General features: G+C 31.0%; 2 long non-coding RNA genes across 4 annotated transcripts; one reads left to right on the top strand and one right to left on the bottom strand.

Moving 5' to 3' along the window:
• Positions 1-223: 223 nt before the first annotated feature.
• Positions 224-9,316, bottom strand: LOC143064636 (uncharacterized). Of its 3 annotated transcripts, none has more exons than XR_012975288.1 (4): positions 9,216-9,316; positions 6,501-6,557; positions 2,283-2,399; positions 224-1,463 (listed from the first exon to the last, which is right to left on the bottom strand). It is a non-coding gene; the product is annotated as an uncharacterized LOC143064636 (long non-coding RNA). The 3 variants fall into 3 exon arrangements; XR_012975289.1 differs by lacking the exon at positions 9,216-9,316 and adding an exon at positions 6,749-6,948; XR_012975290.1 differs by lacking the exon at positions 6,501-6,557.
• A 12,652-nt stretch (positions 9,317-21,968) lies between these two features.
• LOC143062438 (uncharacterized) lies at positions 21,969-24,085 on the top strand. The gene is made up of 2 exons (XR_012974751.1): positions 21,969-22,260; positions 23,492-24,085. It is a non-coding gene; the product is annotated as an uncharacterized LOC143062438 (long non-coding RNA).
• The last annotated feature ends 2,495 nt before the right edge of the window (positions 24,086-26,580 follow it).

The raw sequence follows: 26,580 nt of genomic DNA, 5'->3' as shown, positions 1-26,580 counted from the left end.
ATTCCACAAAATACTACATAAAAACTAAACTCAACGAAAAACCGGATTGAACTTGGATGATGCGAAAAGGAAAGGCACAGATCGTAGTCGTAGACTGGGCATCAAAACAAGCTATGCATTGGGGTGAATACGCGTCACGTACATTTTCAATGTTTTAGCGATTAGTTTGAACCCCTAAAATGTTTTCTAATTTGCTATATGTGAAATCCATCTACAAGAACACTGAAGGCAAAGCGTTGTTCATGCGTAAAACATGTAACATGAAAATACAAATTTGTAAAAATAATATCAAAATACAATTAAATTTATGAATGCATAGGTTAAATTTATATGTCATCTTTCTCAAACACATGAACTTTTTGTACTCCTCTACCTTTGTAAACTTGTTTCCAGTTAGTTGTGAGGTAAGGATACCTGATCTTCCCGTAATATCGGTGAGCGTTGAATTGTAACATGTCGTTATTGAAGTTATACATTACACCTATCGTTAGTGAACCTTTAGGCTTTGTCACACACCAGGCTCTTGCAATTGCAATGATGTCGCCCCAAGGATTTAATCCGTCTCCATACCTACCAAGTCCAGAATGTTCTACTGAACTAAAGGTAACTATAGCATCAAATGATCCAAGGGTGCCATTTAAATACATCATACGAAACTCGTACGGCACCAATGTTTTAACCTGGGGGTGTGTTGATGTAATACGCCCATATTCTAAAGTTACTACTTCTCGTGCACCTGCTTCTAATGCACACGCTTCGACCCAAGGGTTTTCCGATCCAATGACTAGAACTCGGCCATCTTTGATTGATGATGCGTGTCGTAATCCATCTCGTAAAGCATTTGTTTCACCAGCATAATAAGTTCCCTGCAACGTTGCATTCTTTGCTCTTGCTACCCATAGGTCAATCATTTCTTTAGACCACAATGATGTCTCTGCCTTTTTCCCTAAATACTGTTGATTAAAGTAATAATTAGAAACCCTTATTCGACCATTCATTGTATAATCATTCAATAACTCCTTCGGAATTTTTCTCGGTGCTACTTTAAGGCCGTGTCCTCTATCAATATAATCGTTTTTAAATAAAGCTGTACAATCAATTGGAGCTTTTATATGATCAAAATATGGTCCTGGTAATCCATGTCGGGAAGTGTTACATAGCTGTCCACAATCTCTGAGAATAACCGGAATAGATACATGATAGTCAAGAGGTTGATTTGGTTGAGGGGGTAATGTATCAGCAGCCTTTTGTGTATTACCAATCTGAGTTTTTAATGTTTCCGATGATCTCGCCTTAATTTGATTTTTATTGAGCACTATATTTCCTTGACCATCAACATACTGTACATTTTCACTGCTATATTTTGAAGTATATACTCGATATATTGTAATTATCATGATAGCCAAGCCAAATAAAAGTAAGAAATTCCTATATTTCAAGTTCATTTTCTTCGAAGTTTATTCCTGAAAAATATTAGATAATTATCAATTGGCATAAATATGCATTTTGGTAAAATGTTCATGTTTCTACTAATTTATAAACTATAGAAACATATGATGTTATCTTTCAGTGTATTATCTTTTAAAAACTCATTCTTTACAAGTTTTCTGAAAACAAGGTATAGATGCGCAAGGGAACACTCGAGTCCGTGGCTAACTACTATAGGAGGGGATATCCTTCTTAGCCGTATTTACTAAAAATACTTTAAATCAGGAGACGGTATGCTTTTACAAAACACTCCGTATAGCATTTTCTGAGTGTTCTAAAACGTGCCGGAAATTGCTTCCTATAGGGTTTAAAGCTCCATTGTCTTTTACTTTCTCACTTAAAATATTTATTACAGCTTATTTGGACTTATTTCCTGTCACAATATTTTCTTTCTGTTATCATTGAAAACTTATTAAACATACAGCATTCACTACAATTGATGATAAAAAAGGTCTATAAAATGGAGAATATTTTTTTTTTTTACTTTTCATAAAGACTAATCACAAAAATATGTCTTGTCTATATGGAATTTTGAAGAAAAAACCCATTCAAATGTTTATATTTAATATTAAACTACTTCAAACAACTTCAAACAACTTCAGTGTCAAATCAGGGACAAAATTAGCACGTTGCTTAAATTTACTAGAATTCGAATATTTAAGTCTAATTATTATTATTTGCTATACATTTTTGTTCTGTTATTTGTTTCTTCTGTTGTGATTTTAAGTGCATTTAAAAAATAATAATTATATATTAAAACTGTTACTACTATAGAATGTATAGTGCATACTTACCTAATAGTAAATCTTGGTTAAGAAATGATCACCCTGCAAATTTCGATGTTCTATACTTGGCATCACCTTCGCCAGGACACTTTTACATCATTAGCTGACTTGATTTTTTTGTCATTTCTGAAATTAAAATAAACAGATTTATCAGTGATGCCGAATAAATAATGAGGTAAACAACTTTCCGGATATCCGGGTCACGTAAACAAATCTTTTCTATAGATTCTGTAAGGTTAGTCTACCGGGATGAGGAGGGCAAACATTGAAGTCATTGAATAAAGAGGGTTGTTCGGTATGACCAGAGATGATTTTCGTGGAACGTAATCGAACGGACGGCGCACTCAAGATGACAGAAGGAATAGCTACACAATAGCTAAACAGTTTTATTTTGAGCTTTTGTCATCAAAATATCATTATATGCTGCCAATGCTTTATCTAAAAATATGATTGGCTACAAGATATATTTCACAAAAATGATAACGTGTGTACTATGTTTGTTTTTGTATAAGGCGTTGGTTCGTATTTATTTCATCCAAATTAATAACGTGCCAAATATGTTAAATTTAACATATGTATATCCCAAATGACTATTCTGTGCTAATGTGTTTCGATTTTAAGCTATGTGGGTGTTCAACCTCCTACATTTTGATGATATAAGCAGTCGGAAACCCGGTTGAAATAGAACAAAACAGTCGGAAACCCGGTTGAAATAGAACAAAAGAATCGAAGCTCTTTGTTAGAGAAGGCGATAAATGTGTATATAAATAGTGACAAAAATTTTAAAAGTTAATAGAAACAAACAAAATTTCAATTTTCTTCCCAATTACGAGGTGTTTTATTTTAAAAACACCATTTGCATAAGTTTTCAATTTATCTAGTACATAGTTAAGCAGAACCATTAGATTTCAAGTCGACGACATGGGTATCTTTCAAGTTGGATGAAGAAAATGCATAACCTCCGATTTTTTTGAAAAAATTACCACGGACGGAAAACATATCAATCTATTAGTTCAAAAATTTTCGTGTCTGCCCTTCCATTATTTGACTCAAGAAAAAATTCCAAAAAATGGGCAATAATTGTATCGAAAAGAGAGAATTGAGTGCACCTTTTTATGTTATGGCGTGTTTGAGTTGAATATTTTGTCTTGATATCGTACAAAGTAAGAATATTTCATACATCGTCTCGCTTCAGATTCTATCATTTTTATATATCAAAGCTACAGGTTGACTTTATAACATTAAAAAACAACAGTACTAAAAGATGAAATATATGGGTCAAGTGAAATACCTATCTAATGAATCACAAAAACAGAGTAGGTGTGTTTGAATAGCTATTTTTTTTACTGAAAATACTTGACGACAGTCTTTCAAGTTGGATGATGAAAATGCATATCTTCGAAAAATTATAATTTTTGTGTGTGTGATAACTAGGGTTTATAGTCTTCAACCACTAAATAAATCTAGTCTGCCCTTCCACGAAATATTTAATTAGAATTTTTTTTAGATGTTTTTGAATTTTCGAAAATTCCACCTGACAACCGATCAGACAATAGTTTTAAGTTGAATCAATGCAGACAAGATCTTTAACTGATGCTCATTAGCTAGTTGATACATTATAACTGACATATAAGGATCGTAATGGTGCAATGTGGATAAATTTATCGGTTTCCGAGAGCAAAATTGGCAGCGCGTCATCACTACAATGGCTTCCATTTCTACGATTGTGAAAATGAACTGGCGTAATGGGGAGATAACTTTGACGAAGTAGAATTCTGACTGTAAGTCGGACGGTTATTATTAGACATTATTTTATACCTGTTCAATTATCAATAAAATTAACATAATTTTTCTTAAAAGACTTGAGAGTTATTTTACTACTTTTGCAATATCAGAGACCAACAAATGGTTTTTGATCATACCTTCTCGTTTGTCCCGAAAATATTGCAGTTCCACAAAATAGAGTCTTCAATGATATACTGCAACAGTGCCAGTATCCATGCCCAGAGACTCTAAAGCTAGTACAAATGTATATTGCAAATCAAACATGGAGATCATGGATGTACCACCTTCCAATAATAAATCAATATCGAACACAAGTCAGTATAAAGGTTCATTAAACGAAACTCTAAAAGAAATTTAAATATGAGAATCAATCGATGCTCAGTTTTTCAGCAATTAATAGAAATTTACAATGCTGGAAAAGGAGAGCGGTTGCTTTGTTTTGTTTTTTTGCGATTTTTCTAAACACTATGATTAAGTTTTAGATAATGGATTATAATACATTTTGATAAGCAGTGGAAAAGTATTATTCGTTTGTGGTGTAGATTTAATTACACGAGCTCAAATCGGTTAAATGCAAACGTTCACAAGTGGGCTGGTAGTATGAGTATTAAGCATAAGTGTGTTAAAAACTGGAATATTTTAGAAAGGAAACTCTTCTGTGAACTAAATTTAAGTCATTTATCGTGTCCTGAAAATATGGACACTAACTTTGTTGTAAAACTGTTTATGTCAAAATTACACGAAAAACATGTCGATAATTGGCATGCTGTTTTACATTCTGATAAATCTATATCGGGTAGAGGTGGCAATAAGCTACGAACGTACAGATTGTTTTAAAATAAATAATAATTGAACCAGAGGAATACTGCAAAATAGATCTACCATTCAGTCACAGAAGTGCTCTCGCCAAATTTAGATGTGGTATTGTTCCCCTAAGGATAGAAACAGGGAGATATGAAAAAAACAGACTGTGCCATATACATGTGACGTTTTTATTGAAGATGAAGCGCATGTTTTATTAAGATGTCCTCTTTATGACGATTTTAGAAACCTTTTATATTATGTTGCTGAAACTTTTAATGAAACTTTTAATATTTTAGATGATAACCAAAAGTTAGTGTTTTTATTCTCAGACCTGGTTTTGCCAAAACCTGTCAATTGATTTTAAAAAGGCGTAGAAATTACATATATTGTAAATAGTATTTTATTTCTTATTGTTTATTGGATTATATTTATACCTTTTTAATAGTCTCTTATAATTCTGTATAGAATGGCTCTCATTTTATCTAGTGTTATTTTACAATATATAAAGATTGATTGTACTTGTTGAGAGATGAAACTTTAATAAAACATTGAATTGAATTACAATATACAAAAGCTTCTGGCATAAATGACAATATAATAGGATATTGTTAAAATATCCTACATATTATATCAACTTTCTCGTCAAATGAAAGCTCGCCATAATAAGCAGATAAAATGGACTTTGTGTGTGCAAAAAATATCTCAAGATTATGGTTTCTCAAATAAACAGGAAACACAAAACTTTATTTATAAAGAATAGTTAAAACCTGTTATAAAGCAGAGATTGTCTTACCTTGGTTGTGTTTGTGTGAATATTCTCATGTTAATTTTGACTCTTCCTTAAAATTCAAAACATTGACTATGATTTTGGTTTATATTTTGACTTCTATTTACATTTCATATCAATGCATTTTAATTATCATGTTTTGATGTGTTATTTTGAAATTCTCAGTTTGGACATTGAGTGACATGTTTCGATCCGTAACTAATTATCTAATTAGTGACATAGAAAATTTATAACTATTTTCTTAGAAAATAGAGATTTCGATTAATGAAATCCGCGCGCGAAATTGCAGGATTTTGTGTTTCTGTAATAGTGAAGATTGAATGTTAATCCTGTTTTAGTTAGAGATTATCATATTGTTTAGGTCTATATACAATTCGAAACAAAGAATTTCTATATATGAATTAAAACTGTCACGAAGCACATTTATAATGACAGCTTGAACGGATTATTTATTAAGTTTTAAGTTTACTGATGCAGTAAAATTTGTGCCGTTCATGGTATGGGAATAAGAACTTCAAAAGTATAAAAAAAGCAATGTCAAAGCAATGCAAAAAAAACAACCTTTAAAAAATAGATATAACTTAATTTTAAGCTAAAACGATTACCAAAACTAAGATTACTGTATCTGTAGTTAGTAAGAATAGGAAATCATATAAACTCTTGGAAATTCATATCAAAATTTTTTATTTTATCATTTAAATTTTAGTTTATTAAAAGAACAGTAACTGTGTTTGACATCAAGAGTGCTATACAAGTTAGTAACTCATATTATTAATGTATATAATTGAACTATTACTAAAGAAGAATGTAATTTCTCCCTCAAACATTACACAATTTAAATTCATACTCACAATTAATAAACTTATAAAAGTTCGTCCATTATGTTGCACCGATGTGTCACCAAATGTCTAAAACACAATGTATTTAAATTTTTAAATTTCAAGTTAGACAAGTCTTTACATCTCTAAGACTAATCCCTTAATGAAATGCCAAAGGGATGTCATTAATTAATTATAAACATTGAAGTGACAATGAAACGAATTACCGATTAAAACAAATCAAGAGATCTGTGAGCTTTGGGCACATATCATTCACTTACACTTGTTTGTAACATTGGTATAGTAAATCAGACTTTACACTGAATAGTCCATCCGTAATAAAAGTATTCCATGCTGAATTATTATATTATTTATCGCGTCTATTAGAATCTCAAATGTAAGTTTGAACCAGAGTGATAAGCTGCCTCGTTTCACTTATAAATATTTTACATTCTTTTCCTTTAAATAACTACATAAACAAGAATTTACGACAATAGAGACGAATTCCTTTCCCCATTGTTAATTTCCCCATTTTTATGATGATTACACTTTGGGCCCTTCCTAAGGTTTATTTTATATGTATCATCTTTTTGACTTTGCAGGGATATGAAATAAAGGAAATTGTGAATTAGAAGGTGGGACTAACTTGGCAATTGTTCGCGTCATTCAGTACAGTAAACAGGAGAGAAGGGAAGGGAAAGGACGACATCATAGCCGCCATGACCTGCCCATACCTTAAAACATTGCAAACGTTCTGATATTATTTTCCAAATATGAATTAAACCAACCTTTAAAAGCTAAATATTGCGTAGTATTGCATTTATATTCAATATTGAAAAATTTAATTGATTTTTAAAATGTATTCCTTTATTTTCACAATCCAGTAGTTTTTTAAGTAGCTGGTGTTGACATTGTATTTAACAAATAAAAGGCCAAGGGGACTTGACCACAATTCTTTCACATTGATCGACAACTATAGATAGTTTTAATGGTAGAGTCGACGAGGAAGATTATAAATACATGTATATCATTTAAAAACCTCAGGCTAAATATATAACCAAAATTAAAAATGACATTGTTAGTTATACACTGTAATTCTGAACAAACAAGAACAAAATTAATGACGTTCTAATTTTACAGGTTAAATACAACCTGCTAAAATCCTAAACCTTTCCTAATGACGATTCATTTTTCCATGTTAGTTTTTTTTTCTATTTAAAGATAACATCTAAATTCGAAACGGTTCACGACCACTTACCCAATTGAAATATGAGAACTGTGTATAAAAATATAGTATGAATTTTGGAGTGAACTCGGGGGGGCCACTTCCTATGTAATGACTGGTAGGGATGAGCCGCTGGAATAGGTCACTATTTCATGCTTCATGATATATGAAAAGGGTGAGAAATTCAGATTAAATATATCAATAGGTTGATATTATCACTTGCTGGATTATATCATAAGTATCTGAAACTAATCAAATGTTCGTATTTAATTTCGATGCGGTTAAACCACAGTCGTAAATGCATCAGCTATTTGTCAAACCAATTAAACTCTATTTATTCAATGTGGTATTTCCACTGAGGTTAGTTATAGATGCAATAAATCCAATCATTTTGACATTTCCACCTAATTAACATTGAAAGGTTTGTATACATGAAACATTTAAAGAAATTCCATAGCATAGTGTCAGCGTCCTTCAAGAGGGAACGGCAAATCAGTTTTTAATTAATGTTAAACTCAGTAAAAGTGATACTATCTGAAGTATTACTACATGTATCTGACAAAACATATGTTATTGTCTTTTGAAATTGAAATTTCTTCATAATTAAAGATATAAAAGGGGCAAATAGCACTGGCAAATAGAGGAGTGAAGAATTTATTGGAAAAGCAAGGTGTGATTATTGCGACTGCGTTGCTTCTAAACAAGAACGTAAAATGAGCGGGACCGCAAAAATTTTTGTAAATACTAATGTACAAGAAGATGAAAAATATCCAAATATATCTATAGGTCTGTTTTTTGTTCATTAATATACGACAAGGTATATATTTTTGATAAACAAAATATATGAAAAGGGTGGGGTACTTGATGTCTCAGCTGCTCACCCCTACCAAAAAAAGTTTGAAGTGGCCCCCCCGAGGGAGTGAAAAACAGGAAAAATATTTCAAAGCACAGATAAAATTTTAAGATGAAAGGCAAACGTTTTGGTTAACTACTTTTAAGGATACATTTGTATTTCTTTATGGGACTGGTCCCTCGGAACTGTATCTATTTTAGATTGATAGGTCCATATATGATATGTACATTCTGTCGAAACAAAAGCGATAAATTGTACAAATTTGATCTCCCAATACCGTTGAAAATAGTTAGTAGTTTATTTTTGTGTATAATCTTCAATATTTGAAGGATCGCCAGAAACTAATAGTAAAAGAAGAAGAGAATGTACAAAGGCCGTACGGGGGCCTTAAGTTGTTAATGTCTGTGACATTTTGATCTTTTGTGGATAGTTGTCTCATTGGCAATCATACCACATCTTCTTTTTTATATGATCGTGTTATCGTATTACGAGAGCGTTTTAATATTGAGTTATGCTTTGTTGAAATAAAAACTTCTAAGATTTTCTAATCCTTGGTTATAATCTGAGACTACTATAACACAGTGTGTTATGGTAGTCTCAGTTATAATGTATAAATTAATGGTTCAATATATATGGTTATGTTATGAAAAAAAGAGATTTAAAAACGTACCTGGTTAAACTATAATTTTATATAACAATTATCCAGACCTGTAACAAGTTATACTGTTAAAATAGTGTTAAAATACAGGTATTGTAATGCATGAATGCATTTCATGAAAGGGAAGTAAACCACAATAAATCGATCGAAATGTTTGTTTTTAACAAGTTTAAGCTTTTAAAAAATCTTGCCGATTATGAATCGATATTATCCTATCTAGTGGCATAGGTCATTAGGTGAGTAGATAAATCCGAGTTTGTTCTGACATTAAATACATTGAATGGCTGTAAAGTCCTTACACGTTCAGCCTTGGATTACATTTGTTGTGCATTGTTTCAACTACCATGCAACAAAATTCAATTTCACAAAGTATACGAAAATTCTGTCATTTTTTATACCCCTGAACTACCTTCAATGTTTAACATAGTCCGAATTTGAAAAAAAATATACAAAACTAAGAAATGGGTTATTCTGATATATTCGTGAAACCAACACTAATGACAAGTTCATTATATATTCATGTAACAAACAAGATAGACTAGTGTAATATCCCTGTAACAAAACAGATAGATGGTGCAATATCCGTGTATGAAGAACAAGATAGACTAGTGTAATAAACAAGATAGACTAGTGTAACATCCCTGTAACAAAACAGATAGATGGTGCAATATCCGTGTATGAAGAACAAGATAGACTAGTGTAACATCCCTGTAACAAAACCGATAGATGGTGCAATATCCGTGTATGAAGAACAAGATAGGCTAGTGTAATAAACAAGATAGACTAGTGTAACATCCCTGTAACAAAACAGATAGATGGTGCAATATCTGTGTATGAAGAACAAGATAGACTAGTGTAATAAACAAGATAGACTAGTGTAACATCCCTGTAACAAAACAGATAGATGGTGCAATATCCGTGTATAAAGAAGATCAACTGCTGTAATAAACAAGATAGACTAGTGTAAATTATCAGAATAAAACCAAGATTCATTGTAACATACACGATGTACTAGTGATAAATTCGTTCAGCAAGCAAGATTGACAGGAGTAATACCTGTGTAACAAACAAGATGGACAAATTTGACATACGTGTAATAAACAAGATATACTAGTGCAATTACCGTTTAAAAAACACCAAGATATAGTACTAGTGCAATATGCGTGTAACAAACACAATGTACTAGTGATAAATTCGTTCAGCAAGCAAGATTGGCTTGTGTAATACCTGTGTAACAAACAAGATGGACAAATTTGATATACGTGTAATAAACAAGATATACTAGTGCAATTACCGTTGAAAAAAAAACCCCAAGATATACTAGTGCAATATGCGTGTATTACATGGGATTAAATAATTACATTAGTTTTCTACTGTTACTATTATATTTATTTTGCTATTTGATTTATAAAAACATGGGATTTTCAATATCCCATGGGACAGGGCAAAATCCCATGGGATTCACCATTATCCCATGGGATTTTGGTTAAATCCCATGGGATTTTTTTGGTCCCATGGGATAATTGTAGTCCCATGGGATATTTGTTGTCACATGGGACAAAAAAATCCCATGGGATTATTATTATCCCATGGGATTTTTAATATCCCATGGGACAAAATAAAATCCTTTGGGATTCAAATTATAAATATATAGATATAAATATACAGTATGTGTATGTTGCAATGAATGCTGTTTGGTAGTAAAAAGTTTTAAATGTATACATATACATATATTTTTTTTTTTTCATTTTGTCACAAACATGTTTTTTATTTGTTAATATGACAATAAAGATTATAATTCTGATTTTGGAATGTATAATAAAATTTAAGGTCAAAGAGTAAAGTTCTTTCACTGAAACAAAATGATGACATGTTTAAATAAATGAAAACATACTGTTTTGAAATCTTTGTCTTGTTTATTTTATAATAAAAAATAGAACTGGAAAAATATTTCATTTTCTGACTGAATAGTATACTCTTTTCATGAAGTAAGGTTTTCCTTGTTATAGTTTCATTGCAATACATGAATATGCAAACAATTTGAATTATATACCTTTGTGGTGTACATAATATTATGCTTATATTTGCAAATTTATAAATAAGTTTTAGTTTTCTTTTTCGCTGCTTGCTATGTACAATTATTCAGTCCACTATATAAGAGTCAAGTCAATAAATTATTTCATCCACTAGAATATTCCATCAATTCTTAGACAAAACATTTTTCAATCTGTTCTTCAAAGACCTTCCTCGTACATCTTTATTGGATGGAGCGATTCAAATGAGAAGACAAAGCAGGTTTATTTGGACAACAACATACTAATATTTTTTTCATTCGTTCCTTCTTTCAATTGATAATTACATTGTTGCATTTACATGATCAAGTTCTTGAGCATCTATGATCGTGATGATATGACTCCTTTTTGTTTATAGTCGTTATGTTGAAATTTCCTTTTTCTATTAAATGTAGGAAAAAAACGTTCCATTTCAAATTAATAAAAAAAGTCGCACTGTTGAGAAAAATATCATCTTCCAAGTTTTCTGTTCAGTATTGATCTGTTGAATGATGACCATGAAAACTGAGATGTCTGACCTACAAATACACAAAACTCAAAAATTATAAGTGAAGAGAAATACAGCAATAAAATGGCTATTTTATCATGTTTATGAACATTTTAATAAACTTTCATTTAAATATCTATTGTTAGTACTCTTATTTCAGTGCTTTGTGTCTATGATTTACATATTACTGGTTATTGTTTGGTTCCTTGTTGCAGTCTTTTGAGTTAAGCCCATTGCAACAAATTTTTACAATTTGTTCAAATGTTGTGCTGTTATTAAAACCACTGTCCGGTATAGCGTTTGCTCATTGTCAAAGGCTGTACAGTGAACTATTTTTGTTAAATTAAGGGGGATCGCAGGTTTCAATCAATTTATATAGGGTTACGCTATATTTTTCTATAAATGAACTTTATCTGATACTTTATAGAAAAATAGAAAAATTAAATTAAAAAAATGGGGACACCATTCATTCACACTCACAATCCGCCTTTGAAAGAAGCATATATACATTTTTGTAAAGGTACTTTTTTTCTGTTGAACTATTAATAGGAGAAATAGAGGTAATTTTAAAATGAAAAAAGAACTTAATTACAGAAATCGCTTAAATTTTACAATAGTTTAGTTTAAGTAAAGTTTGTTGAAAATGATAATAAAAAATATAGGTCACTGATGAGCTAAAAAAGATATTACAATTCTCATGCCAAAAAATGGCATTTCTGCACCTAAGGGAGATAATTTGGAGCTTTTTCAATGATATATACATTTTAAAAGTTGTCTGGGGCCAAAACGAATTGATTTTTTAGAATGATTTCTGTACCATATGATAAAGTAAAAACTAATAAAGTTATAAATAAAATTAGTTATGAAAAAAAAATATTTAATATTTTTCTGAAATTTTTATACCCTCGAGCCTCCTTAAATGTCATTTGATCTCTATTGGAGAAAAGTCTTATTTGAAATCAGACCGCTTCTTATTTTTATATCAACCCAGCCATATTATGCCTGTCCAATATCAGGAGCTTGTACATAGTTCAGTGGTTGTTGGTTCATATCCGTCATTTTTGTTTTTCATAATATTTTGTTTTTTAATAAATTAGTCTGGTATATTTGAAGTTTGAATTGATGCTTTGTTTCAAATTTTGTTAGCGTCGTCTTTTATAGATTACTATATCATGTGTAGGGTATGAGTTTTTTCATTACTAACAGGTCATCATTGGCCTCTAATAAGTAATTACAATGGTTACATCCACTTAATTGAACTCTGATGGATAGTTTTCTCATTTATCGTACCACATCTTATTTTAATAAATATTTAATCATTACTCAAGGGCTAAAACTTTTTTTTTTAACACTGGACTTACCATTTAGGCTTTGTTGACCTTTGTAAATCTATTTTTGTTGATAATTTCTTCTGTTTATAGTTTCCCTTTATCTTTAATATTCTTGCCCTACACATAAAAGGGCAAACAATATCATTTAATGACAAAAATAACTACTAATACATAAAAAGTAGGCAACTGAAAATTTTGCCTCATTTGTATATAACTTCGACTTGATCCTCATTCTTGCTGTTTAATATTATCATTGTTTTATGAAAATGAGGTCTTAGTAAAATAAACCTTGGCAAACAGACATCTTTTTTTATATGACACCTTGCATTCATACCGTACAACAAGTAGACCTATGCTTATAATATCTGATAAAATGACAAAACCAAGAAAACTTAGCATTGACCAAAGAACCATAAAATGCGGTCATGGTTTTATGAATCTGCCAGAGAGACATGCACACAATTGTTACATATCCTGCAAATATAATCTACCTGTAACTTTAAGCATAATTATGATAAACAACGCAGTGTTTCATTGACCAATGAAAATGAGGTCACGGTCATATGTAATAAAATATGACAGACAGACATGTGCATCTTACAATCATTCCGTTCACTAAATAAAGTGGCCTTATTGCTTACAGTATCCAGAAAATAAACCAAACCACAAAAACTAAACATTTTCATAGTTCCTTATACCCTGCCACATTCATAATATATGTGCCTGTTCCAAGTCAGGAGCCTATAATTCAGTGATTGTCCTTTGTTTATGTGCAACATTTAACTGTTTTTCCATTTTTTGTACATAAATTAGGTTGTTAGTTTTCTGGTTTGAATTGTTTTCATGGTCATTTCTGGACCTTTTATAGCTGACTATGCAGTATAACTGGGAGTACTCTCAGATCTGTTCATTGTGTCTTTTTGTGTAGGGATGTATAAGTACCCGGCCACGTCCATTTGTATTTTTGTCCATCTGATGAGTTAAGCCTTTTTCAACTGATTGTTATAGTTTATTCTTATGTTGTACTGTTATACCACTGTCGCAGGTTAGGGGGAGGGTTGGGATCCCGCTAACATGTTTAACCCCGCCACATTATTTATGTATGTGCCTGTTCCAAGTCAGGAGCCTGTAATTCAGTGGTTGTCGTTTGTTTATGTGTTACATATTTTGTTTTTAGTTCATTTATTTATATAAATAAGGCCGTTAGTTTTCTCATTTGAATTGTTTTACATTGTCTTATCAGGGCCTTTTATAGCTGACTATGTGGTATGGGCTTTGCTCATTGTTGAAGGCCATACGGTGACGTTTAGTTGTTAATGTCTGAGTCATTTTGGTGTCTTGTGGACAGTTGTCTCATTGGCAATCATACCACATCTTCTTTTTTATATTTGTTCATTGTTAAGGCTGTAGGGTGACCTTGAGTTGTTAATTTCTGTTTCATTTGGTCTCTCATGGGGAGTTGTCCAATCATACCCCATCTTCTTTTTTTATATTGTCCTATGTACTATGAAAATAAAGTAAGATGAAACTTCTCAGTCAGACATATGCACCTAGTTGACCTTTTGCTAATTTGAAAATAAGAAAATAGAGAAACTGGCCAAAAAAAAAACAAAAAGGTAACATTAAGCAATGAACCATAAAAATGAGGTCAACATTGAATAAAACATGCCAGTCTAACATGTAGAGTGGGGCGCTCATATTCGCCGTGGATGCAATTTCGCCGTTTTATGATTTTGAGGTGTAAAAACTTCAAAGGATGGTTGAAATGGAAGAAATATGCCGTTAGATTATATTTTTATAACCAATATGATTATTTTTGAAAATGAGACTAAATTTCGGCACTTACGGCAAAGGACCGAAAAATGGACAACGATTTTCAGCCAATTTCCTGAATGAAAAAAACGATTTTAAAGAAGCATTCCTTAGTAATTCTTTGACTGATTGCCCTAAATTTCAGTTTTTTACACCTTTCAAATGTCTGCTATTCGTCTATAATGAAATTTATTTGATAAATATTGTTTAAAGCTTCAGTTATTTGGTTTTAAATAGATATGTAAAAACGGCGAATATGTGTCCCCCATTGACAAAAAAATATGAAATTTCATACACCCTTTAATCCAACTTTTCAGATGATTTTACTCAAAACAAACACGTTTTCAAGCTAACAATATTTTGCATTTGAAGTTATCTTCATATAGAAATATCTGTATACTTCAAAAACATAAAGACCTAAACATAAACTGAAGAAAACATGGAAAGATATGGCGAAAATGATCACCCCACTCTACATCCGTAAAAATTTTCATACAACAAATATACTTGACATGTTGCATACTATATTAGAAAACCCGACCAAAACACAAAACTTAACAATAACCACTGAACCATGAAAATGAGGTCAGAGGATAGAAAACCAGATAAATTGACACAAATCCCTGTGGTAAGACAAAATGTGCCATAATATTAGTCCAAATGATAATGAAGTCTTGCATGGCTATTCTGTTCTGTTCTGGTTTAGAAAATCCCTCCTTCAAAGGAACACTTCGCACAATGACGAATAAATGTTTATATATATATATATATATATATATATATATATACCTAAAAAGACATACTAGGTACGCCTCGTGAGATGAGTGTTGGTTACTGTCAAAGACCCTTACGCTTGCTTGGCGGAAGGTTTTTAATTATGAATACGAGCTTTGTAGTCCATGAAGAGCAAAGCAAAGCTTCCTTGTTATGTATTCTACAGTGTAGCAGGCATCCATGCATTTACATTTGCAACCACAAGCACATATAAAGCTACTAGGGTCCAATATAAAGTTAGTGTCTAGCTATTTCAACTTTTTTCTTGGACGCCGTCATAGTAAAAAAAAAATCCTTTCAAGGTGTAATAATTGTTTGTATTACAAAAAGAAGAAACCTAAATCTTACTTGTTAGTTGTTACGGGCTAAAAAGAAAATATTTCAAGATCTTTTTCATATATATTCAAACCAATTGTCAACAATTTGTTTGTGACTTTTTGTCCTGTGACTTTTTGTCCTATCAAATTTGTGACTTTATGTCCTGTGACTTTTTGTCCTGCGACTTACTGTCCGTTTACCTTCTATCTAAATCAGTGAACTGAATAATTGTTTTTTTGCAGTAGTCCGGGTAACGAGTCGATATCTGCAAATTGCGAGTCAACACTTACACACCTTTTATTCAGAATGTCAGCTAAAAACAAAGAATCACTGGTGATAGGGGAGTGTAACCGATGAATTGATCCTGAATCAGATAAGATTTTCCAAGTATTACGGAGAACCTCTTTATTTGATCACACTCGCCTGGAGATTTAATAATAAGGCTACTAAAAACATTTTATTTCCCCATGTTCGCTGTTTTTCGCTATAATTATTAAGCTGAATAAAGCTATTTGAAAAATACATTAATTTGTGTTTTTTACTGCTACAAGATATTTGAATAAAATGCTAATTACGCACCAGTTGCTGAGCAGAGAATCATTCTAAGACTTCTAAGCCAGGAACAATATATACTAACTGTAAAACAGTAAGAATAGAAATTCCCTGTAAAAAGGCAGTCAAATCTTAACAGAACTGTAACTTAATGATACATATCAAGTTCCAACACCTCACCCAGCACCCTGGCCCAGCACACTGAGTTAGCAAACTGGTGTGTGTCAGTCTTATAATATAAAACTGCGTAGGTTCATATCGTTAGCTTTATCGTTTGTTTGGATATTTTTAGGATCGTTGTAAAATTATATATCTTAAACTTTGTTAAAATACTATTTTAAATTGTTCAATTCGTTATATTTCATAATTTTGTCAAAGTGTACTTTTTAAAGTTTTAAATTCTAAAGATATAAAAATGAATATATATATATATGTTACAGTAAATAGGTGAAATTAGGAATTACACGTAATCACTAAACATTTCAGTAAATACCTGTAATTACTAGCCAATTTAGTAATTACATGTATTTACTAGTTGTTTCAGTGATAACTGGTATTCACTGATTTTTTTGGTCATTTTTACACCTATTTACTAACTTGGTATTTTAGTTTTAAAATTAAAGATATAATTCAAGATACGAAATAAGGAAGTAAAAGGGTAGGTATTTTAGGGCTTCCTTAATTAATTAATTAAGGATTAAGGAAAATAAGGCACATCAAAATTTTGCACTAAAATCATTTTCAGCATGCGTGACAATGATATCAATCCAAAATTCAGAAATATATTTGTCAGAAGTTTATAGGCAACTTCGCCACCTCTTTTTGATGATAGACATTCGATAATGCCAAATTTGATTGAATAATCTTGATAATTCTTAAAATCTATAATAATTGCTTTACATTAAAATCTCCATCAAGCATACTTTGCATATAAACTTGCCCAATGAAATAAGTTAAATTCCTTTTACAAAAAAGGTTTATTTAAGACTTCGTTTGTCAGACTGTTGCGATAAAGCTGACATTATTCACAAACAAATTTATACAATTTGATGGTGTTAAGAGTCACATTTCATATTTCTGTGTTTCACTTTTTTATGAGTTTTTCAAGGCCTCCAAACTTAAGCCTATATACCTGTAACAAAATTTTATCATCGTTTTTACTTGTTTAAGAATCATCTTTTTGTGGATCGAATAAGTCAACTAAATGGTCCTTCCCTTTTGTTTTACTTTCAATGTTGTCATTCTGTTTCTTTTTGAACATTGAGCCTGCGACTTTTGTCACAAAAGCAAGACATAGCAAACCATTCTGTCGTCAGTAGCGTTCCCAAATATTCACTATGTGGTTATAAGTTCTTTAAATTCTGATAACTTTCTTAAATTATCCTGGATTTCTGCAAAACTTGAACAGAAAAGCTTGTTTATGATCATAAGATAATTTTCAAAAAGTAAATTTCGTAAAAATAAAATCAAGTGTTTCCGCATTCACACTGTGGTTAAGTTTTTAAAATTTTAATAACTTTCTCAAAATATCCTGCATTTCTACAAAACTTGGACAGAAGCTTGTTTATGATCATTAGATAAATTCCAGAAGTTAAGTTTGTAAAAAAAAAAAATCCTTTTTCATATATTCCTTATAAATGGACTTTTTTCCAGTTAACTCTACATACATTCGGCGATTAAAGTTTTTTTTTTAAACCTTTATTATTAGATTTAATAAACCATCCTGGATTTTAACCAAATTTGGACAGAAGCTTCTTACAGTACGAGTCAAAAGATAGTATCTGGAGGAAAATTTAAATATTTTTTTCCCATATTTGTTGAGCCTGCGACTAACAGCAAAAGTAGGCGAGATACTGGGTTCCGCGAAACCCGAAATTTTTTAAATCTGAATACATCGGCAACCTATGATCTCCAGCTAGGGGTTGAATTGCAGGTCACACGAATACGTATTCAATGAGGTCCAATTATTCACTTAAATGTGCACAACTCATCATCCAGGTTTCTCAGCTTATTTTAGTTAAAATAATCATATTTAATTTTTTGTATATCTTGTAGCTAATACTCCTATAACAAAAAAGTACATTTTAGACTAATCACTTTTTGAGAGTACTCACTGATCATCATCTTCTATAGTTGGTATTACCATAACTTTTGACCAGCTGACCATATTACAACATTGTCTTAACAGTTAGTAAATAGGTGTAAAAATTCATTTTAAAATTAGTAATTACTGGTAATAACTGGGTCGTTTCAGGAATTACTTGTATTTACTGAGTGCATCGGGGAATACATGTGATTCCTAAATTTTAGTAATTACATGTAATTCCTAATTTCACCTATTTACTGTAACAATATATATATATATATACATATATTATATATGTATATATATATATATATATATATATATTCCATTTTGATTTGAGGAAAATCTGTTTGAACTGTAATGACATGGTCAGTCAAGACAACTGATTTGTTGCAAAGCTGATTACAGGTAATTATAACATACAGTAATTTTCCATTACGACAGTGCGTGTACTCTCCGGTGTGTATAACGTAAAGTTTCTAGAGAACATCCTGTCTACGTGTAAGGGGATGACTATTTGATATTCTGGGGGGGGGGGGGGGGGGGGGGGGGCAGGAGGATTTTGAAAATAGATAACTCAGCCTTGATAATCACAAAAATAAATGGTTTGTTCTGTGGTAGTTTGAAAATAAATTACCTGACTTGCAATGTATAGAAAATAAATAACTCAGCAGGTCTAATCGAAAGTATGGGATGGCACCAGATTCTTCATAAATTCATCTTTCCAAATTTTTTAATAACAAAAGTATAAATATTATTTAAATATACTTGAAATGCACAGGCACTTGTCTCAGAAATTTTTTTCCCTATATACCTTAATATAACACGTGTTATATTAAGGTATATAGGAAAAATATTTTCTGAGACAAGTGCCTGTGTTGAAATGTCTGAAAATTGGTTTCATTTAACTTGAGGTATGTTGTCTCAGGAAACCTTACCTCACCTTTATTTTAACAGGGCCGTAACTACATGTAGGAAATTTCAAAACCAAACGCTTGTCTCTATATCAAATTGTGTTCACGGCCTTGCAAGAAGAAAGTTCTGTTTTCCCTCAGACTTATAGCCCTGATTATTCGGGATCAGTGTTTCTTATTTATTTGTCTTTTGTTCATTGATTGCCCTTCTGTATTCTGTTAGTGTTGCATTCCTTTTGTAATCTAGTAATTTTGTTATGAACTTGATCATGAGTTTAAAAAAAAAAAAAAAAAAACTTCAGCCACAGGCCTAACTATGTGAATTCCATTTTTGCTTTATCATGCACATTGATCTTTTGATGTTGTCCCTAGAAACTTCAGTCTTGCACTGAATTTATACATTTTGCTTTGAGACCAAAATATTGTCAAAAAATTATTAAAACAAAACTTCATTTTCAGATTATGAAAGGGTCTTCGGAACACCCAGAAAGCATGATTTTGCACCATTTGTTCTATAGCTTCTTGGGCCTTCAGTGGCTCCAAAACCCTTCAAAAAAAATTTTGCCTCGCTCCGCTCGGCGTAGTATGTTTGCCAATACATTTAAAAGTTCCTACTTATAACTAAACTTCAATACTATGTATGTATGCAATACATGTATATGCAGTTGGGAATTTAAAAGATTCATTTCTGCAGAGGGGGATGCTTAATCTTATTAAATGGTACATAATGACTTGACTATACTACATGTATTATTTATAATAAACAAATCATTTAAAAAATTGTATGTTTTCGAATATCAAAAATATGGTTGTGAAAATGAATAATCAGTCCCTTGCTTTAATGAAAATGAAAAATCTTGCTTCAATAGTGCAGAAAATGAATAATCTGTCCTCTTAGTTTACAAAAATAAATAACCGATCAAAAACAAATCCTCCTGGCCCCCCCCCCCCCCCCCCAGAATATCAAATGGTCATCCCCTAATACAGATTGATGACGTTACACAAAATTTCTTTTGTTAAATGTGCTAAGGTATCTGTGTCTATTCCCTATTTCAACACCACAAATTTTTCGAAGAAAAAAAATCAAAAAATCAATTATATGAAATAAAGAAGAAAAGTAGCAAATATCAACTTCAGTAACTAGTAACTGCGCACTGAGTAAACATAATTTCAATATTGCATGAACCAACAAATGGAAGTTTTTAACGACCTTGACTGGCTATACAGCTCTTGCACGGTCGGTAATGAACCAACCCTTGACAAAACGTATACATGTAGGCCTATGTAGAAGTGTTTAAAAAGACCAATTCCTATTGGTTATATTTCACACTAGGACCTTAGATAACTAGAACTAAGCAGTGGTTGATCCAGAAATTTTCATAAGTGGGGACCCATCGGCTGCCTAAGAGGGGGTCCCTGCCAGTCATGCTTAAGTGATTCCCTATATAATCTCCCATTTTCCAAGATTAGTGTGTGGGGTTGGGGGCTAGAAAAAAACATAAATCCGCCTCTGCTAATTGGGAAGTCATTCTGTCTGATACACACATATAAAAACCTATTATGTACACAATTCTTCAAATATATGCATAAATAATAATGGTACGTCTAAAAACCGTTAAGGATCTCCTCGGCTGCACGCAAGACATAAAAAGTCGCTTAGGACATGTATTTTAGTGTTGAGGGTATTCATTCGATTCATAACTTATTTCATAATCTTGTAATTTTTGTTTTGATAAAATTTGAGACATAAATACATGTATTGAGACATATATTACATGTATTATATGTCTCTGATAAAATAAAACCAACTTTAAAGAAGTTATTTAAGTTTGAATCGGCTGTCACCTGTATTTTGCATTGGGATGCCAAAACATTAATGTTATTTACAAAAATGCCAAAACCTGCAAATATATTTTAGGCAAAAAGAGACATTTATAAATCGATGATTTTTACACTAAACGTTTTTGTAATTTGTTATAAGTACATGTACACAGTTTTATCAAGGATTTGTATAGTAACTATACACATCCTTGGTTTTATAAAGTCCTTCATTGCTTCAACCCCTTGGTGAAATTTAAATGGCGAGACGATAATTAATAATCTATCTATCTATTTATAAAAATTGCACAATTGAAACATTTTTTTGTCTCTGTTTTCTCAAGTATTGTTATATGATTAATTTTAGAAATTTAGTCTTATTTTATTTTTATAATGATTTAATATTTATTTCAACTCAATTTTGCTAGTATCAAGGTTTTTTTTTTACAATTTTTGCCATTTTTTACTACAACACAATTTTGCAAATACTTTATTTTTGTTTGTGAATTTTTAAAGAGTAATATTTAATGCTTAAATATACTGACTGTATTTTACCTTTTATTAATTAATAATTGTTATAACAACACCTATTGTATTTTGTTTGTAGGCATAGGCATAGGTTGAATATATTTTTATTAAATGTTGGCATACTTTGAAGACACCCTATCTTTAGATGTTTAGATCATGTAGATTGTCAGCAAAATGAAAAGAAAAAAACATATGCAGCTCAAAAGTCAAAATGTGGATAAGCTGAGGTTCAAGGTCCTACTTTTGCAGATTTTCATATTTTGCATGAATGAATTTAAAGTTTATACCATGGACAGCAGAGAAAGAAAAAAAAACTTTTCAATTTTCCTGCTTCTGAAGGATAAATGTAAAACATCTTGTTTTTGGTAAGTTTTATGCTTTGTTTTAATAGTGTTTGTGCATTTATCTGTCCAGTCCTTCCTCTAAATTGTAGCCTCTTTAATTTTTTGGTGAGTGTTTGCCATGAATTTCAGTAAGTAGCCTATGGATTTACATATATATACTCAAAATTTAGTACTAATATTAAGGGATTTTAGCATGACATCCTGTCGAATGCTTGTTAATCATGTTTATGTTCCAGAATATATGAGTATTTAGACTACACGTACAGTCTGCCCAATTTTAAGAAGTTGGTCAAGTTTATTAGAAACAAATATACATTACAGATCAACATAACTGAAATCTTTAATAGATTAATACAAAAAGTTTAATTGCAGTAGAAATAAAAATACATGTTTGGTTGAGCTCTGGTATTAGACAGTTCAAGTACCGGGTATACTCAAATGGTCTGATTGTATGCATATGGTCGGACTGTAAGAGTATACTTATATGTTTCGGACCGTAAACGTACGGTCCAAATACTTATATGGTCTGGAACATTTATACATGTCTTAAAATTAGTATCTGACAAACACGTTGGTGTTTGTGAACTTGGTAAGAAGTTATTCGATAGAAATATAATGTTTTCAGATTATAAAAATAAAAAATATCCCATATTTACTTTTAATAAAGAAGAAGATTATTGATGTATGTATAACTGTAAAATGAGACAGCAAGCCAACAACACAAAAAATAAGGATAAAACAATATATTTTTTTGTATCAATGTTATAATTTCCAATATGTCAGAAGATTTCAAGGTATTTTTACATTGAAATAAATCACAAATTGAACTCTGTCAGAACTTCAAAAGCTTAAAGATATATTGTTTCTGTTGTCTGCATTTTGTATAATATATTGAAAATTCTAGTGAGTAATGGAATATGTTATTATAATTGCCTAAAGTTTTAACATGGATCTTTATGTATATATATGATATATATAACTTGGGAAAATACCCAAATGTTATAAAGAAGAATAAATTAATTGCTTGTTATATACCGGTAGTATTGGAATAGGAAGATGTGGTATATTCTAATTTGACAACTCTCCATCAGAGACCAAAGGATGTAAGAGGTTAGCAACTGATGACACTGGACAACCTTTAACAATCAGTAAAATCCATACCACATAGCTATTTTTATTAAAAATCATATTATTGCTACATGTATGCAAAAAATTTTATATAATACTTCAGATTTTATTGGTTCTTTTTCAGAAGGATTGAAATTCATCACCTAGAATAAATGGAGAAACCATAGAAACAAGACCAGAATAAATTCAAAGACAAAAGTTGGATCAGCTATTATTTTCATCACTCAGTCAATGATTTGAAGTTCTTTTAAACACCAAAAGATATTGAAACCTCAATAATGTCAATGTTCTGTGCCGAATGGCCAAAAAGTGGACTATAAGATCACACAATGCTGGATGATAAGAAACTATTAATGTTTTGTGTGGAGGGATTTTGTGAAAAAAATAGATTTACTTAAATAGCTACTGTAAATTCAAGAATTATTGTGAGGTTTTATATTTGCAAAAATTGCAACACAGTTGTAAACTCAATAATTTAAACTCCCATTTAGAAATATTTTATATGAATTAAACTGATCTCAAAATCGTAAAAACTTAAAATCTCATTTTAGTCTTAAATGACAAAAATCCAAAAATAAATGCACGCAATAATTTCTGAATTTACAGTACTAGTATGTTCAGCCTTATATTAGAGTTTTTCATTGATTTCAAATGGTAAATAATAGTGTTTCAAGAAAGTATTCTATAATTCATAAATAAACATATATTGATACTTACATTATCTACTTTGTTGTTTAAAAGTTTAGTTTTGAACAGTTATAGAACATTATGTTGAATTAACATTTCCAAAGAAAATAGATATTCAATTAAAAAGATTCATCTTATAACAATTTACTACCAAATAGAATACATTGTAACATACACATTACTGTATATTTATATCTATATATTTATAATTTGAATCCCATAGGATTTTAATTTGTCTCATGGGATATTAAAAATCCCATGGGATAATTATAGTCCCATGGATTTTTTTTTGTCCTATGGGACAACAAATATCCCATGGGACAACAATTATCCCATGGGACCCAAAAAAATCCCATGGGATAATGGTCGATCCCATGGGATTTTGCCCTGTCCCATGGGATATTGAAAATTTTTTGCAAATTAAAAGTGTCCAGTGTTCGTTGTTGGGTTGAATTAGAAATTTTAAGGAAATTTTTAAGTTTTTGCTTATTATCTTGAATATTATTATAGATAGAGATAAGCTGTAAACAGCAATAATGTTCAGCAAAGTAAGATCTACAAATAAGTCGACATGACCAAAATTGTCTGTTGACCCATTAAGGAGTTATTGTCCTTTATAGTCCATTTTTAACCATTTTTCTAAAATTTTAGTATTCTTTTAAAAAATCTTCTCCTCTGAAACTACAGGGCCAAATTTAACCAAACTTGACCACAATCATCATTTGGGGATCTAGTTTTAAAAATATGTGGCGTGACCCTGCCAACCAACCAAGATGGTCGCCATGGCTAAAAATAGTACATAGGCGCGAAATGTAGATGTTGGCTTATATCTCTGAAACCAAATCATTTAGAGCAAATCTAACGGGAATAAATTGTTTATCATGTCAAGATCTATCTGCCCTGAAATTTTCAGACAAAACAGACAACCTGTTGTTGGGTTGCTGCCCCAGAATTAGTAATTTTAAGGAAATTTTGCAGTTTTTGGTTATTATCTTGAATATTATAATAGATGAGATAAACTGTAAACAGCAATAATGTTCAGCAAAGTAAGATCTACAAATAAGTCATCATGACCAAAATTGTCAGTTTACCCCGTTAAAAAGGGAGTTATTGCCCTTTATAGTCATTTTTTAACAATTTTCATAAATTTTTGTAAATTTTTAGAATATATTTTCCACTGCAATTACTGGGTCAAGTTCATTATAGATAGAGATAATTGTAGCAAGAAGAATGTCCAGTAAAGTGAGATCTACAAACACATCATGATCACCAAAACACAATTTTGTCATGAATTTATCTGTGTCCATTGTTTAATATGCACATAGACCAAGGTGAGCGAAACAGGCTCTTGAGAGCCTCTAGTTGCATTATTTTATAGTAAATAATTGCAGATTGTTGCCATGGATACAGCAAAAAGAAATGATATTTTACCATTTCAGCTACTCTATATCAAATCTATGGAAGATATAATTGATCACAAGCAAATGCATACATATGACTCAAACAATAAGCTTAATTTGTAAGAAAACAAGAAAAATGGGATAATAAAATTCAGGAGAGTAAATTTTTACATATTTTCTTAACTGTGTTTTGCTATCTAAATGATATTAAAAAAGATAAAGAAATAATTGATGCAAGCTATACTTTAATTGTAGTTTTAACATGGGTAGGCATTATATTCGTGATTATATTTGCCCGAGCGATAGTGAGGGCTAACATAACACGAATGTAATGCCTACCCATGTTAAAACTACAATAAAGTATAGCTTGCATCAATTATTTCGATTCTGATTAGGACAATTAACGTAATTTCTATGTCCGATGTGTATTAAGGTAAAGCGATTGTGTAGACTCTTCCACGAACCTCCCTTTTTGTTTGTAAAGAAGCAAACAGTTGGCACTGTGATTTTTCAGAGGGAGGAGTTTTTGAACAGCCAGCATGAACGGTTGTCGTATCCAGGTCAAATATGTCAATTTCGGAATGCAACACTTTACAGTCATAATAAAACATGTGCATCATATAAAAGCTTGGAAGTGTTTTAAGTTAATGAAATATATTAAATGCATGCCAGTTTGATAAAATTCATTATTATGCAATAGTCAATATACACATATGTTAAAATAAATATTGGATTTAGAGCATGGGTTTATTCATAAAGCGAAAGAAGCACGTCATATTAGACTAAAAAGTGCCATTCCGGAATATTACCAGGAAACCCTGGTAGCCCAAAAGTTAGGACCAATGTATTTAGTAATATAATCCTCTGAGTTCAATTCAGCATATATTAAACCACCAATGTCCGAGTGTTTGCCTGGCTTTTATTTTAATAACAACTACTAAAATATACAGTACTATATACTATATATATGATACATTTTGTCTGGCAATTAATAATTGTTCGTGAATATGAACTATGCACTAAATCAGAAAAAGTAACCGCTCAGGATAAAAGTTGATATCAGACGGGTTTAGTTGTTCTGTTTCGGTCTTTGAATGTTTTATTCTATTAGACGTTTTACAATGTA

The sequence above is a fragment of the Mytilus galloprovincialis genome, chromosome 2, assembly GCF_965363235.1.
Source record: "Mytilus galloprovincialis chromosome 2, xbMytGall1.hap1.1, whole genome shotgun sequence".
Lineage (NCBI taxonomy): Eukaryota > Metazoa > Mollusca > Bivalvia > Mytilida > Mytilidae > Mytilus > Mytilus galloprovincialis.
Note: the sequence above shows the minus strand (reverse complement) of the source record. Positions and strands in the feature narration are given on the sequence as shown.